At 46.3% G+C, this 15,586-nt stretch overlaps 1 protein-coding gene across 2 annotated transcripts in view; it reads left to right on the forward strand.

Moving 5' to 3' along the window:
• The window catches only part of NVL (nuclear VCP like), a 172,077-nt gene that overhangs the window by 141,575 nt on the left and 14,916 nt on the right, over positions 1-15,586 (forward strand). The gene's annotated exons all lie outside the window — the stretch shown is intronic.

Raw genomic sequence — 15,586 nt, forward strand, 5'->3', positions numbered from 1 at the left:
GCTATAATGAGAAAGGGATTGTCTCACCACAGAGAATTTCCAACAGCAAGCATGACTTGTTGTCTTAGCTAAGCAAGGTTCGCCCTGTTTGCATATGAATGGGAGACTAGAAGGGTGAGCACTGTCAGATATTCCCCTCAGGGGATGGAGCCGCTCTGGGAAGAGCATCTAGGTTCCAAGTTCCCTCCCTGGCTTCTCCAAGATAGGACTGAGAGACATTCCAGCCTGCAACCTTGGAGAAGCCGCTGCCAGTCTGTGAAGACAATACTGAGCTAGATGATAGACCAAGGGTCTGACTCAGTACATGGCAGTTTCCCATGTTCTCTCCTACATTGAACAAGGATGCTGAGCAGGAATGATGTCATAATCACTTCAACCAATGGGAGAGCGTTCTTGCCCTGACAGGGAAATGTGAATCTTTAAACACATTCTTGTATTTTACAGGCACCCAGCCTCCCTTCCTTCCCAATTTTTCATACTGGCTTCAGGTCATTACTAACATCAGTACTAATATATTAATCTCCCCCAGGATGTAGGGCTATGTAATTCCGACCCCTTCCCAGCACCACTCCCTCATTTACTCTGTACATTCCACATGAAGATAACTGTAGAAGTTAGGACACATAAGGGATGAGCCATACATGTAAAACATCTGTGATGCATTTTAAATGCTAAATGTTGCCTTTTCAATTATATTTTATTTAAAAGTTAACTGCTTTTGCCATTTAAATAGCACGTGCAGGGGAGTAGCTAGGGAAGAGGGGGCCCCTGTTTACCCCTCTGGAGTGAGGAAGACAATGAAGAAGATAGGGAGGGGTGGAGCTGGGGGGGCCTGAGGAGCTTGGGGGGGCCCGGGTTCTTTGAACCCATCTGCTCACACCCCTGAGATTTCAGATTTCTATGTCAGTTGCCTACAGTTTTTCCTTTAAACTATTCACAATCATGAAGAAAATGCATTCCTGTCCTTCAACCACAGATATATCCCTCTGCCAATAGTCCATAAATATCCCTTGATGCAGGATTGGGTTTTTCCACTGTTAAGAGCTGCAGACTGACGGACTTACAAAAAATACAAAGGCCTGATGTCAGGTGTGAGACCACAAGTCAAAGAATTTAACCTTGGACATACCAAAGCTACTTTGCATATAGTAAGGGACTGCCATGATTTTCAGACAGATAATCTGTCTAAGCCAAACACAGCTCAGGCAATTACAGAATAATGTGCAGCTTTACCAAAAAAAGATTCCAAGAAGCTAAGAGAGAGATCTGCAGCTAATTTTTGTTCATTTTATTTTGAAAAGCATGTTTTAATTAAACTAATTTAATCATTCAGAACAGTGAAAGTTTCAGAAGAATAAGATGCCCATTCCTTTAAGAAAAATTAACTCAAAGACTTGAAGGTGAAAGTAATTAATTAACTGCCCCTTGGAGGAAGGAGGAGAATTTAAGATTAGACATTTTAAATATGGCAATCTGCTCTTCGGCAGAATCTCTTCTCTGCCTCTTTCTTACCACTGTTTAAGAACATAAGGACAGCCCTGCTGGATCGGGGCCAAGGCCCATCTAGTCCAGCATCCTGTTTCACACAGTGGCCCACCAGATGCCTCTAGGGAGCCCACAGGCAGGAGGTGAGGGCATGCCCTCTCTCCTGTTGTTGCTCCCCTGCAACTGCTATTGAGAGGCATTGTGCCTCTGAGGCTGGATGTGGCCCATAGCCACCAGACTAGTAGCCATTAATAGACCTGTCCTTCATGAATTTGTTTAAGCCCACTGAATTTCGTGCCAACCCCCCCGCCAAACCCCTGCAAAACATTTAACAATCAGCGTCTGTTGCAGAAAATTTCTTTCTGGCAGAGGCGTAACTAGGGAAAACGGCGCCCGGGGCAAGCACTGAAATTGCGCCCCCCCCACTCTCCTTCCCCCCAGCTGCCCCCGGAAATATGGAAATGTATCACAGCCATAGTCAAATGTGGGTTGTGGGCTGCATCCGTGCAAGTATACTGGGACAGGAAAAAGGAAATATGAGGCTACAAGGCTCTTTAGAAATATATATTTTAAAGAAATGTCTTGCATACTAACAGCCTAAGTTTGCAGTCCTCATGGCCAGAAAATAAATGCTTTTAAACATAGTAATAGGTTTTGTGTCCCAAAATGGAAAAGACAAGACAGGTATTCTAGTCTTTTCCATCATAGATATTCTAGTCTATTCAAGATTTATGCTTATATTATAATAGAGACTTAAATTATAATAGACATATATTCTAGTCTATCATAGATATTCTATGTTTATTAATTCTATAATAATGTCTATTTGTAGCACACTTTACGTTGGTTGTATTCCTGGGAAACTCAATGGCCACATTCAGCCACCATTATTTGAGCCATGATCTCCTCCTCTTTCTGCTTCCCTCTCATACACAGTCTTAATAAATAACCTCCTGGTTTAATTAAATCACCGTTTGCCTATGCACCTGAACAGCAAAACTGAGGTTTGGGCCCTTCATATACCAGAATTGCAAACCACACTGTGTGATCCTAGTTTGGAGGGCTTACTCAGCAGTTTATTGGATGTAAGCTGTGAATGTGAATGCATCCAATTGGATTGAACATAAGGGCAAGTTATGGTTTGATTACGTAGGAAGCTGTCTACAGAGTCAGATATTGGTCCACCTAGCTCACTATTGCCCACACTGACTGGCAGCAGCTCTCCAAGGTTTCAGGCAGGAGTTTCTCCCAGCCCTACCTGGAGCTACCAGCCCTACCAGGATTGAACCTGGGATCTTCTGCATGTTATTTGCAATTACATCTGACTTGCTTGAAATAAATACACATAAATAAATACCCCCCAACATACATCTGACTTGCTTGAAATAAAAACACAGGCAAATCAAAAAGATCATGAATAAGTAGGGGTGAGATTTTTCTTTGTTTTAAAAAAGCCTTCCCAATTTCCTCTTATTTTAAAAACTCTCTCAAAAGAAAATATAAGTTTAATATGTAAAACAAAATACACATTGAATGAAAAAACGTGATTAACTTTTTAAAAACTATTAAGTATGTAATTAGAAGGATTCCATTACATTAAGATACCAATTTCTTTAAAGCCAGAAATAATACCTACTGAAACTTTAATTATTTAAACAAGGAAAAAGGCATGTTATCTTCCCTAACAAAGATTAAAATCAATTTAATTGGTTCTCCACTGCCTTGACATGATTCTCGCTGTGAGTCAAGCAACCAAAAAGGGAAATTAATATCGCAGCTGTTAATCAAGTGATATTTGTGCACTCTATCTTATTAAAGCTACAGGGGCAGAAAGAAAAACTTCCCATTGCTACTTTTTGGACCAATTTGTTCACACTGTATTAAATGGGATTTCCCCCCCTTCAAAAATATAGATGCTGTACTTATGTTTTGGAGACAGAACATCTACAATATGCACCAAATGAACAAGGCTGAAAATGTTGTAGACTGTATGTTGCTAATAAAAACCTGCTATAAAGAATAAACCTCTTATTAGTCCAGACAGACTGAACATTATTCAAAAATTATATTAATGAGTTCCAAATTAAATTTGCCACCCCACCCCCAATGCTAAGGGATGATCCAGAAGTTGTAATTACTAGCAGAGCTGCAAAGATCTTGTGTACTAGTACTACTAGTTTCCTTTTGCAATCCCACCTCTGCAAAAGGAAACTCATGCATGCAAGCCAGGAGAGTGACTTGTGGCTCCACTTGCATTGCATGAGTTTCCTTTTGCAGAGGTGGGATTGCAAAAGGAAACTCGGGCAATGCAAGTGGAGCCACAAGTTGCTCTCCTGGCTTGCATTGCGTGAGTTTCCTTTTGCAATCCCACCGGGACTCACACAATGCAAGCCAGAAACTCACACAATGCAAGCCAGAAACTCACACAATGCAAGCCAGAAACTCACACAATGCAAGCCAGAAACACACAATGCAAGCCAGAAACACAATGCAAGCCAGAAACACATTGCAAGCCAGAAACTCACACAATGCAAGCCAGGAGAGCCCCACTGGCTCCACTTGCAGGCAGCTACCCTCGGTTTAGGAGTGGGGGGGGGTGAAGCCTGCTATGCAAAGCACAGAAGAGCTAAAAGGAGGACGTTATGCAAGGGAGTAGGGGCATTCTCTCACACACAACACACACACAGGGGAGAGAGAGATTTTAGCAATGAAACTTACTTTGTTAATGCAGAACAGAAGAATAAAATGCAGCCAGAGGGCAGTGTGGTGGTCAAACGGCAGGCAGGCAGGCAGAGTCAGAGAACGTCCCCAGCAGCAGCTGCTCTCTCAACTAAACCAAGCTACTCCTCGTGCGTGCAGCAAGCAGGGAGGGAGGAACTGAGACAACCAGCATGGTAGGCATGTGTTCTCCGGCAGCCAATGGGAGCTCCCGCCCACCGGAGAGCTCCGTAATGACACACAAAAAAATAAAAATCACACAAAAAATTTTTTTTGCCAAAGGCAGGGAACTGGCAGGAGCACTTTTTGGCACCCCCTCCCAAGTGGCGCCTGGGGCACGTGCCCCCCCTGCCCCCCCTATCGTTACGCCCCTGCTTTCTGCTTTCCTGTTATTTCAGTTTTAAGGAAGAGACTGATAGAACACATATAACCTGATGTATACATTTGCAACAATCAAATAATTATTACATTGGATATGCCACAGAAATGATCTTTCGACACTAAGTATAAATGTTATTTTAGAACCGTAAGGTGTTTTAGAGCTATAGAGCATTTTGTATTTTTGAAGAAAATGATAAGTTTTTGTTTTTAAATCAGGCTTGATGCGAAATAAATAAAAACATTGACATTCTCTGCTGCAAACTGCCATTTATTGTATTCATGATGGAGAAAGTATCATCATCATAATCATCATCATCATCATCATCTTTCTTTGTTTGCTGCCCCATAATAAATTGTTCTTTGGACAGCTCACAACACAACATTAAAACATCCTATAAAAACACACAACACATTAAACTGTAACAGACCAAAAGGGAAAAAGAACATACAAAATGCAATACAAAGCAATTTAAAAACGCTTTAAAAATCAATTAAAAATCAAATTTTTAAAAGGCCTGAATGAACAAAAAGGTCTTTACAAGGCATCTAAAAGAACAAAGTGATGAAGCCAGGTGAACCTCACTGGGGAAGCCAGTCCATAAGCAGGGTACAACCACCAAAAAGGCCCTATCCCTAGTAGCCGCCTGCTTCACCTCATTTGGCAGGGGCACTCAGAGGAAGGCCTCTGAAGAAAATCTTATGGTCTGGTTTGGGACAGATGGGACATAATACAACCCACTGAGTGATTCCTGACATATAGGGATGTGCACGGTCCGGAGCAGTCCGGTCCGGGACCGAAGGGGGGCCTTACTTTAAGGGCGGGGAGGGCTTACTTACCCATCCCGCCTCTTTGTCCCCTCCAGCGCCCGTATTCCACAGAATAATGGGGCGCTGGAAACCAGCCGCCCCCCCCGCCGCCGCCCCCCGCCACGGGCAGATTTGGCCAGAAACTAAAGGTACAAATGCCGCCGCTGTCGCCCACCGCCGTCGGTAGACCGGGCCTTTTCCCAGCAGGTAGACCGGGCCTCTGGTGATCGGCGTGCTTTGTGGTGCGTGCATGCGCGCGCGCGCGCAAAGCTTCTTCAGTATGTTACAGGACTTCCTAGCGAGAGGAGCTTTGTTCGCTAGCTCCTCTCGTTTTTTTCCAAGAGATTGGGTGAGGACTCGGGCGGGCGGGCGGCTGGGAGGGAGGGAGGGAGGGAGGGCTGGTGGGCGACGGCGGCGGCATTTGTACCTTTAGTTTCTGGCCAAATCTGCCCGCGGTGGGGGGGGCGGCTGGTTTCCAGCGCCCCGTTATTCTGTTGAATACGGGCGCTGGAGGGGGCAAACAGGCGGGAGGGGTAAGTAAGCCCTCCCCGCCCTTAATGCAATACCCCCCACCCGGACCCGAACCAGCCAGGGCCAAACCGGTCCGGCAGTTCGGCCATTCTTCAGAATGGCCGCCAGACCGGTTCGGACACACCCCTACTGACATATTCAGCCAGTTAGCACTAAATGTGCTTCTAGTTTCCTTGGACCTAAATTTGCATCAGATACCACCACCTTAACTCGTGTCATGAATCATGTTATTATTGTGCAATACAGAATAGGGTGTGTACATTGAAAAACCATCAGGAAATATCATCAAAAGGACTTTCCAGATCCAATATTTTCTCATTCCCACAGAGTTTATACAGGATTAAGGTGTGGATGGAATTAAAGTCACCCTCTCCCACACCCCCCTAGTGGCAGGATTTTGGACATGCAGTAAAATATACCCACATGCAGAAGTCTTTTTTCCATCTGTAGATTATACAAACTGGATTGAAATCTTTTTTTTATTTTAATGACTTAATGCACCAGCTACTGGGACCCTAACTAGCTTCCTATACAGCAGGACTGCACTGGACATTTCCTGCCAAACAGATGTTGAAACAATTAATCTGTATTTATTAATTAAATGTTTATACCGCCTTACCCAGATGGCTCTAGGTGGTTCATACAGTGAATTCACATTGTGATTGTGAACTGCCCAGGGTCTAGCATATGGAGCAGTATTAAAATGTGTTAAATAAAAAAAATTTTTTTTATTAAAAATGGTTTAAAAACAAAATAAATGACCCATTAAAAATAAAAATTATAGCAGGTTAAAACAATTTAAAACTCACTAAAGGCTAGGCTAAAAAAGCTGTGATTTTAGGTCTAGGGAGCAAGAGGTTGCTGGTTTGAATCCCTGCTGGTATGGTTCCCAGACTATGTTTCCCAGACTATGGGAAACACCTATGTCGGCCAATAGCAATATAGGAAGATGCTGAAAGACATCTCAGACTGCTCAGGAGATAGCAATGGTAAACCCCTCCTGTACTCTACCAAAGAAAACCACATGTCTCTGTGGTCTCTAGGAGTCGACACTGACTTGATGGCACAACTTTACTTTAAATACCTTTAATATCTATAGGGAGCACATTCCATAGCACAGGAGCAGCTACAGATAATGATAAAATCATGCAGCCTGATCCTAAAAGTCTTAGAGGTTTTTCATAAATGATGCTAAAAGTACTTTTAAGTCTGGAATGTGTAATAATGCTGAACTAGCTTAACCAATGCAGAGCATGTGCGCATTAGTATTTGACTGCTCCCCTCACCCACTGCCACAGCCCCCCTTACCTCAGAGATCTCTCCATCCTCACCTGAGCCACACTCCTGCTCCTCCTCCTCCATCCAGTTGCTTCCATTCCCCTCACCCCTCTTGGTCAGTCCTCCATCTCTTTACTCCATCTCACTCATCCCTCTTGGTTGTGGCTGCAGTGTTGCTGGTGCCTATTGGCCAAGCTTCAGCCCCCACTTCCCAGAGACCTCCCCACTTTCACCCGAGCTCTGCTCCTGTTCCTCCCCACAGGAGCAACAGCAGCAGTTGACCAGGCCCTTCCTCACTGCCACCACCATGGCCACTTGTTCCCCTCAGGCCACCGCTGGAGGGAGGGAGGACTGCTTGGCTCATCCCCCCAGTAGCCACCCCTTAGCCACACAGCGGCTGACGTTTAAAATAAAAAAGTAGGTTCAGTGCGGCAGGGCAGTTACAGGGCAGGTGTGGGTGGCTGCAGGAGGCCCCCTGGCCATTTGGAGGCCGCAGACTGGGGCCCAAAGGTCCATGGGTTACAGTGCCTCTGTTCACTGAGGGAGGACAAGGAGTCTTCCTGTCTTAAGGAGGTAATTGTTACACCACTTCTGAAGAAGCATGCATTGGATCCCTCGGAGTTAAGCAACTACAGGCCTGTCTCCAACCTTCCATGGCTGGGCTAGGTGATTGAGAAGGTGGTGGCCTCCCAGCTCCACTCAGTCTTGGAAGAAACTGATTATCTAGACCCATTTCAAACCAGCTTTCAGGTAGTCTATGGGGTGGAGGCTGCCTTTGTCGTCCTGATGGATGATATCCAATGGAGAATTGACAGAAGTGTGACTCTGTTGGTGTTTTTTGATCTCTTGGCAGCTTTCAGTACTATTGACCACAGTATCCTTCTGGAGCATCTGAGGGGGGTGGGAGTAGGGATGTGCACGAAGATCTTCAGTGCCGACGGGGGGTAGCACTTTAAGGGCGGGGGAGGGTGTACTCACCCCTCCCGTCGCATTTCTCCCTCCGGTGCGCTGTCATTTTGAAGCCCCTCGGGGCGGCAGCGTTCCTCCCTGCCGCCCCATTTCCCCCGTCGCCCAGAAGTGGCTGGAAGTCGCGAGTGCGCGTGCGCCCATCGTGCGTGCACACGCACATGGCAGAAGGGCGCGCGCACACACACGACGGGCGTACACGTGCTCGCGACTTCTGGCCACTTCTGGCCGACGGGGGAAACGGGGTGGCAGGGAGGAACGCTTCCGCCCCGAGGGGCTTCAAGACGACAGCGCGCCGGCGGGGGAAATGCAGCGGGAGGGGTGAGTACACCGTCCCCCGCCCTTAAAGTGCTACCCCTGTTGGTGTTTTGGCGCCGAAACTGCCCCCAGCGCCGAAACATCTCCGAGGCCTTCATAATGGCCTCCGAAATGTTTCGGGCACAAGCCTAGTTGGGAGTGGGAAGCACTACTTTGCATTGGTTCTGCTCCTACCTCTTGGGCAGATTCCAGATGGTGTCACTTGGAGACGGTTGCTCTTCAAAACATATGCTTTTACATGGCATCATAAGAACAGCCGTGCTGGATCAGGCCCAAGGCCTATCTACTCCAGCATCCTGTCTCACACAGTGGCCCACCTTATGCCTCTGAGAAGCCATAGGCCGTGGATAAGGGCTTGCCCTCTCTCCTGCTGTTGCTCCCCTGCAACTGGTATTTAGTGGCATCTTGCCTCTGAGGCTGGAGATGACCTATAGATGACTAGTAGCCATTGATAGAAATGATCTCCATGAATTTGTCTAAGTCGCTTCTAAAGCCATTCAAGCTAGTGGCCATTACTGCATCCTGTGGCAGAGAATTCCATATGTTAATTATGTGCTGTGTGAAAAAGTACATCCTTTTGTCAATACTGAATTTCCCCAACCTTCAGTTTAATTACCCCTGGTTCTAGTGTTGTGAGAGACGGTGAACATTTTCTCTCTGTCCACTCTCTCCCCTCCATGCATAATTTTATACACCTCTATCATGTCTCCCTGTAGTTGCCTCTTTTCCATACTAAAGAGCCCCATATTCTGTAGCCTGACCTCATAATGAAGGTGCTCCAGGCCTCTGATAATCTTGGTTGCCCTCTTCTGAAGCTTTTCCAGTTCTACAATGTCCTTCTTAAAATGTTGTGACCAGAACTTAACACAGTATTCGAAATGTGGCCACACCATAGATTTGTATAAGGGTATTATATTAGCATTTTTATTTCCAACCCCCCTCCTAATGATTCCTAACATGGAATTAGCCTTTTTCACAGCTGCCGTGCACTGAGATGACACTTTCAATGAGCTGTCCACCACAACCCCAAGATCTCTCTCCTGGTCAGTCACCGACAGCTCAGATCCCATCAGCGTATATGTGAAGTTGGGGTTTTTTGCCCCAGTGTGTATCACTTTACACTTTTATTTTTATTACATTTATATCCCGCTCTTCCTCCAAGGAGCCCAGAGCAGTGTACTACATACTTGAGTTTCTCTTTCACAACAACCCTGTGAAGTAGGTTAGGCTGAGAGAGAAGTAACTGGCCCAGAGTCACCCAGCAAGTATCATGGCTGAATGGGGATTTGAACTCGGGTCTCCCCAGTCCTAGTCCAGCACTCTAACCACTACACCATGCTGGCACTTGCTTACATTGAACCACATTTGCCATTTTGTCACCCACTCCCCCAGTTTGATCTTTTTGGAGCTCCTCACAATCCATTGTGGATTTCACTACCCTAAATAGCTTAGTGTCATCTGCAGATTTGGCCAGGTAATAACCAGCAGGGTTGTATTTCCTCCAGCCTTATTGTTTGGACACATCATCCTGCCATTATAAACAGTAAGGTGCATGTGTTTTATCTTATGTAGTGGTGAAACTGTGGGGAGAATAATTGTAGCCCTCTTGAAATGAATAAGAGTGTTGGGTTTTTGTTTTCAATATGTATCCTTTAACTTATTAATTAACATAATTACTGATGGGTAATTATAGGCTAGTCTCTAACCTCCACTTGCTGAGCAAGGTGATCAAGAGGGTGATGGCTAATTACCCAGACAATCTTCAGAAAATCCAGGAGAATGTAGATTATCTAGATCAGTGATTCTCAAACTTGGGTCCTCAGGTGTTATTGGACTTCAACTCCCATAATCCCCAACCAAAGGCCACTGAGGCTGGGGATTATGGGAGTTGAAGTCCAATAACACCTGAGGACCCAAGTTTGAGAATCCCTGATCTAGATAGACCCATTCCAAATTGGATTTTGGGCAAGCTATGGGGTTGAGACAGCCTTAGTTGACCTGTTGGATGATCTTCATCAAGGAATCCATAGAGAGAGTATGACTCTGTTGGTTCTTTTGGACCTCTGCCGTTTTCAATAGCATCAACTACTAGGGTATATTTCTGGGTCATGTGGGGAATAGGTAGTACTACTTTGCAGTGTTTCTCAGAAAGATTAGTAACATAGGAAGCTGCCATAAACAAGGGAGCAACAGCAGGAGAGAGGGCCTGGCTTGGCCTGTAGGCTCCCCAGAGGCATCTGGTGGGAAACAGGATGCTGGGCTGAATAGGCCTTGGGCTTGATCCAGCAAGGCTGTTTCTTATGAGTCAGACCATTGGTCCATCTGCTTAGTATTTTCTGCACGGACTGGCAGTGGCTTTTGCACAGATAAGCAAGAGTCTCTCTCAGCCCTATCTAGAAATGCCAGGAAGGGAACCTGGAATCTTCTGCAGGCAGATGCTCTCCCCTGAGTGGCCCCATCCCCTAAGTGGAACATCTTAACAGTGCTCATATGTAGTCTCCCATTCAAATGAAAACCAGGACAGACTCTGCTTAGCAAAAAGGACAATTCATGCTTGCTACCACAAGACCTATTCTCGTGATAGACAGCAGGTCTAGCGAGCAGAACATCACCTGGGCATGCCTGGGGGAAGTACCTGGAGTATCTGGTGCAAGCAGAGACAAGGACTTTTTCAAAGAAAGAAGTAAGGTATATTAACAGAGGTTGAGGCTATGATCAGGAGTGCTCTTTATCAGCTTCAGCTGATAGGACAACTTTGTCTGTCAGAATGATTTCAAAACTGTGGTGTATATGGTGGTAACCTCCAGGCTTGACAACTGCAATGTGCTCAAATGGGACACCTTTGTAGAGCGGGCCAGAAACTTCAGTTAGTTCAAAATGTGGCAGCCAGATTCATCTCAGGATATAAACAGGTTGCTTACCTGTAGCTAATGATCTGGTAGAGATTGTTACAGACCAGGCCCGATTGGTATACCAAATATGCTCATTAGCTAGTATACAAAATCAGGTCTGGCTTCAAGTTCTTTTATATGGTGACCCATGTTGGATCTGGGCGCAAGGAAGAAAGGAGATGCAAACCACTCAAACAGGATTCAATGGGCTTTATTGAATATAAAAGGCTTAGCAACAATCTAGCAAAGCAGAAAGCAGAATACTCTATTAATATTAGCAACAGTATTTAAATGGAACATTCTAGCCATCACCAATATTCCACCCAGTGTTCCTAACTAAATATGTGTTTGCACTTAAATCTTCCTAGAGCCTAGTACAGTTTAGATACAGGCGGAAAATGGGGGGGGGAGGAAGGAAGGCTCAGGGCTGGCATAGTTTTGGGGTGATTAGAAGAGGAAAAAGGGGGAGGAGAGGGGAGCAGGGAAAGAGGAAGGGATGAGTGGATCCCAAGCAGCATATTTACCAGGAACCGAGGCTGGAGAGAGAAGAATCACTTCAGTTGAAGGAGTGAGGCGCTGGCGGAGACAGGAGCTGTGCAGTTGCTTCAGATCAGGCAGCTAGGGCAGCAGAACTCAGGCATTGCTGTAGTTTCTGTTCATGAACAGAGTTCCTGCTTAGCCCCGTAGCTTTAGCAGCAAACTCTGGGATCTTGTGAGCAGCTTTGCTGTAGGCAAAGATTGCTGAGCTCTCTGTCTCAAAAAGCCCCATTCTTTATAGTGTATTTTCTCTTTGATCTATACAAATCTCATCTTTTCCTGGGTTCCCCAGAAGGGGTGACAAAGCTGTTACTTTCAGGACAATGTCTTTTAATCACTCAGGATATTGGCCAGTTCAGAGAATTCTGAATCTCATCTTCTGAAATCTGTGCACTCAGGAAGGGGGGTGGGAAGCAAGTGTTAGTGGAAAGACTAAATCTACAGGTGTTCTCCCAGGATGGAATTTCTATAGACAGCAACTGAGTAATCCCCCTTGGGGCATGGCAGAGCCAATCATTGATAATGATTAGCATAGATTTCTTCCACAGACATTATCTGATAGTGAGTTACATTTTAGCATATTGATTAGCTCAAGCCCAGCCTTTGTGCTATCTTAAGTATCCAGTTTCACAATGCAATGCTGGAATGTCTCACCCAGAGGCTGAGCAGGCATTTCACCCAGAGTTCAGGTGTGATTTCATCTCTTAATATAAAAATGGAATCAGACACAGGTCTATATTCCAGGCCTATATTCCACAAACTTCTGAGTGGTGCACTACAAGATCCATCGACACCCATAAGAGTGGGTTCTGCGCCTGCGCAGGAATCCCTGTGGTAGCCATGCCTCAGCTTGTCGAGGCATCCAAGCCCCGCCCCCATGCAGAGCGTGCTATTTAAGAGCGGGCGGGGCACCATGTTCCTAAGTTCTTTGGACGACCGCCGTGGAGGACAATCATCCTGTAAGCAGGTGAGTTTATATTTGATGGATCCAAGGGCAACAGCAAGCATAATGTTACGCACATAGCAGAGCATCACTACTGCAGAGGGGTAGGATGGGAGGGTCTTATGGGTGTCGACGGATCTCTACCAGATAATCAGTTACAGGTAAGCAACCTGTTTATCTGGATCGAGATCCGTCGACAGCCATAAGAGTGGGTGTTTAGCAAGCTCCCCAAGGAGGAGGGTGCAGTAGTGCTATTGTAACACCCTTTTAAGGACACTTCACCCGAAACTAGCCTCTGCAGCAGAGCACACATCTATGGCATAATGTTTGACAAATTGGTCGACCATGGACGACCATGTAGCTGCCTTGCATATGTCCAAGAAGCCAACTCCCGAGAGGTGTGCTGCCGACAAAGCGTAAGCCCGTGTGGAATGGGCCTTGATGGCTTTCAGAGGCGTTTTGTGCTGCATCTCATAAGTGAGTAAGATGAGGTTAATTAGCCATCTAGACAACCTTTGTGGAGATATCAGCAAGTCCTTGGTGGAGCTGCTGTAGGCCACAAAAAGGCGCGTAGTGGCTCTGAAATCTTTTGTACGTGACATATAGAATAAGAGCGCTCTACGGACATCAAGAGAGTGCATGGACCTTTCCAGGGCCGATTGCGGGTTCCTGAAAAAGGTAGGTATAATAATATCTTGGTTCAAATGAAAATCTGATACGACCTTTGGCAGGAAAGAAGGGTCTAGTCGCATACAGACTTTGTCCTGGTGGAATTGGGTGTATGGGGGATCCACTCTCAGGGCTGTAAGTTCGCTTACACGACAAGCTGTTGTGATTGCGACTAGGAATGCGGTTTTTAAGGAGACCAATTTTAAAGGCGCTGTGGCCATAGGCTCGAAGGGGGTTTGAGTTAGCGATGAGAGTACTAATGATAGGCTCCAAGGCTCCACTGGTGATTTTACGGGAGGGTAGACATTGGAGAGGCCCTTTAAGAAGGCTTTGCTCAGAGGATGAGAGAAGAGTGTCTTACCCTCCCACCCCGGATGCTGGGATGAGAGAGTGGCTAGGTGGACTTTTATGGAAACGTTGGCCAATCCTTGTGACTTCAGAGTGGACAGATATAGGAGTACCTGACGGATGGACACTTGCCTTGGCAAAAAACCGTGGGATTTTGCATGGGTCTTAAAGCGAAGCCACTTTTTGTGATAATTATGTCTCGTGGAAATCTTTCTTTGATTTAATAAAATGCCATCTAAAAGCCTATCCGCCAAGCGGTCAGACGGAGATTTTGGGCATCTGGGTGAAGGATGAGGCCGTCGTCTTGTGAGAGAACATCTGGGTTTGGTGGAAAGTGATGGAAAAGGTTCCTGGACAGTCTGTGTACTTGTGGAAACCATGATTGGTCTCGGCCACCATGGCGTCACGAGGATGCAGGGCATGGGGCACGCTAAGAGGCGAGCCACCACCCTGGAGATCAGGGGCTGAGGAGGAAACATGTACGGCGTCTCCATCGTCCAGTCCAGTTGAAAAGCATCCCCCTGTGACTCCGGGTCGTGACCTGCTCTGGAGCAGAAACGAGCACATTTCTTGTTCTTCGAGGTTGCGAACAGGTCCACAGAAGTTCGCAGCCATCGACGGAAGAGTGGGTTGATGTACTTGGGGTCGATTTCCCATTCGTGGTGAGTGTCTTGAAGGAACACTCGACTGAGACTGTCCGCTAAGATGTTGTCTAGTCCCTTGATGTGAGCTGCAAGAGGATATATCCTGTGACGGAGGCATCAGTGCCACATCTGGAAAGCAAGTGCGCAAAAGCTCCGGGAGACTGTACCACCCTGACAGTTGATATATGCTTGTGCTGTTGTGTTGTCCAACTGCACTTTGACATAGGAGTCCTTTAAGATTGGTAGGAATGATCGTAGAGCAAGAAAGACTGCCAGCAGTTCCAAAAAGTTTATGTGGAGTTGACTCTGGCTTAGGGACCATTTGCCCTGGGTCTGTCAACCCGCACAATGTACGCCCCACCCTAGTAGGGAGGCATCCATTGTCAGCCAGACCATTGGATGAGGAGTCTGGAAAGGTACCCCCTCTAAGAGGTTTCTGCGTTCTCCCCAGCAAGAGAGGGACCAAAGAATCGGCGCTGGAATTTCGAGGCATTTTCTCTGACTGTGTCTTGCTGGGTGAAAAACAGAGAGAAACCACAGTTGTTGTTTCCTCATCTTCAGGCGGGCATAAAGGATTACCGTATTGCAAGAGGCCATGAGGCCCAGTAAGCGTTGAATGGATCGTGAAGGTTGGATGGGGTGGTGTTGGAACAGAGTTGCTAGGTCCCTTATTGAGCTGTACCGTTCTTCCGGTAAGAGTGCCCTTTGGTGTATAGTATCTAGCACTGCGCCTATGTAGTTTGCCACTTGCATTGGTTCCAGATGAGATTTCCTCCAATTGACCTGGATGCCTAGGTCGTGGAGGACTGACAATACATACTGGATCTGAGAACGTGACTCGTTTTGGTCGCTTGAGGCCAGGAGCCAATCGTCCAGGTACGGGCCCGGTTTAATGTGTTGCCCTCTTCTCTTTTGGAACGGAGATTTGCTAAAGATCATCCTGTTGCGGTTTTCTGCCCTTGTGGCATCGGCCTTCTGGAAACTCTCACCCATGTACTGTTATATTGCTCTTTATATTGGGATGCTAGAGAAGAACTTATTTCCCCTCTGTTACTCAAATTTCCCGGAAG

The sequence above is a fragment of the Hemicordylus capensis genome, chromosome 1 (assembly GCF_027244095.1).
Source record: "Hemicordylus capensis ecotype Gifberg chromosome 1, rHemCap1.1.pri, whole genome shotgun sequence".
NCBI classification, from domain to species: domain Eukaryota; kingdom Metazoa; phylum Chordata; class Lepidosauria; order Squamata; family Cordylidae; genus Hemicordylus; species Hemicordylus capensis.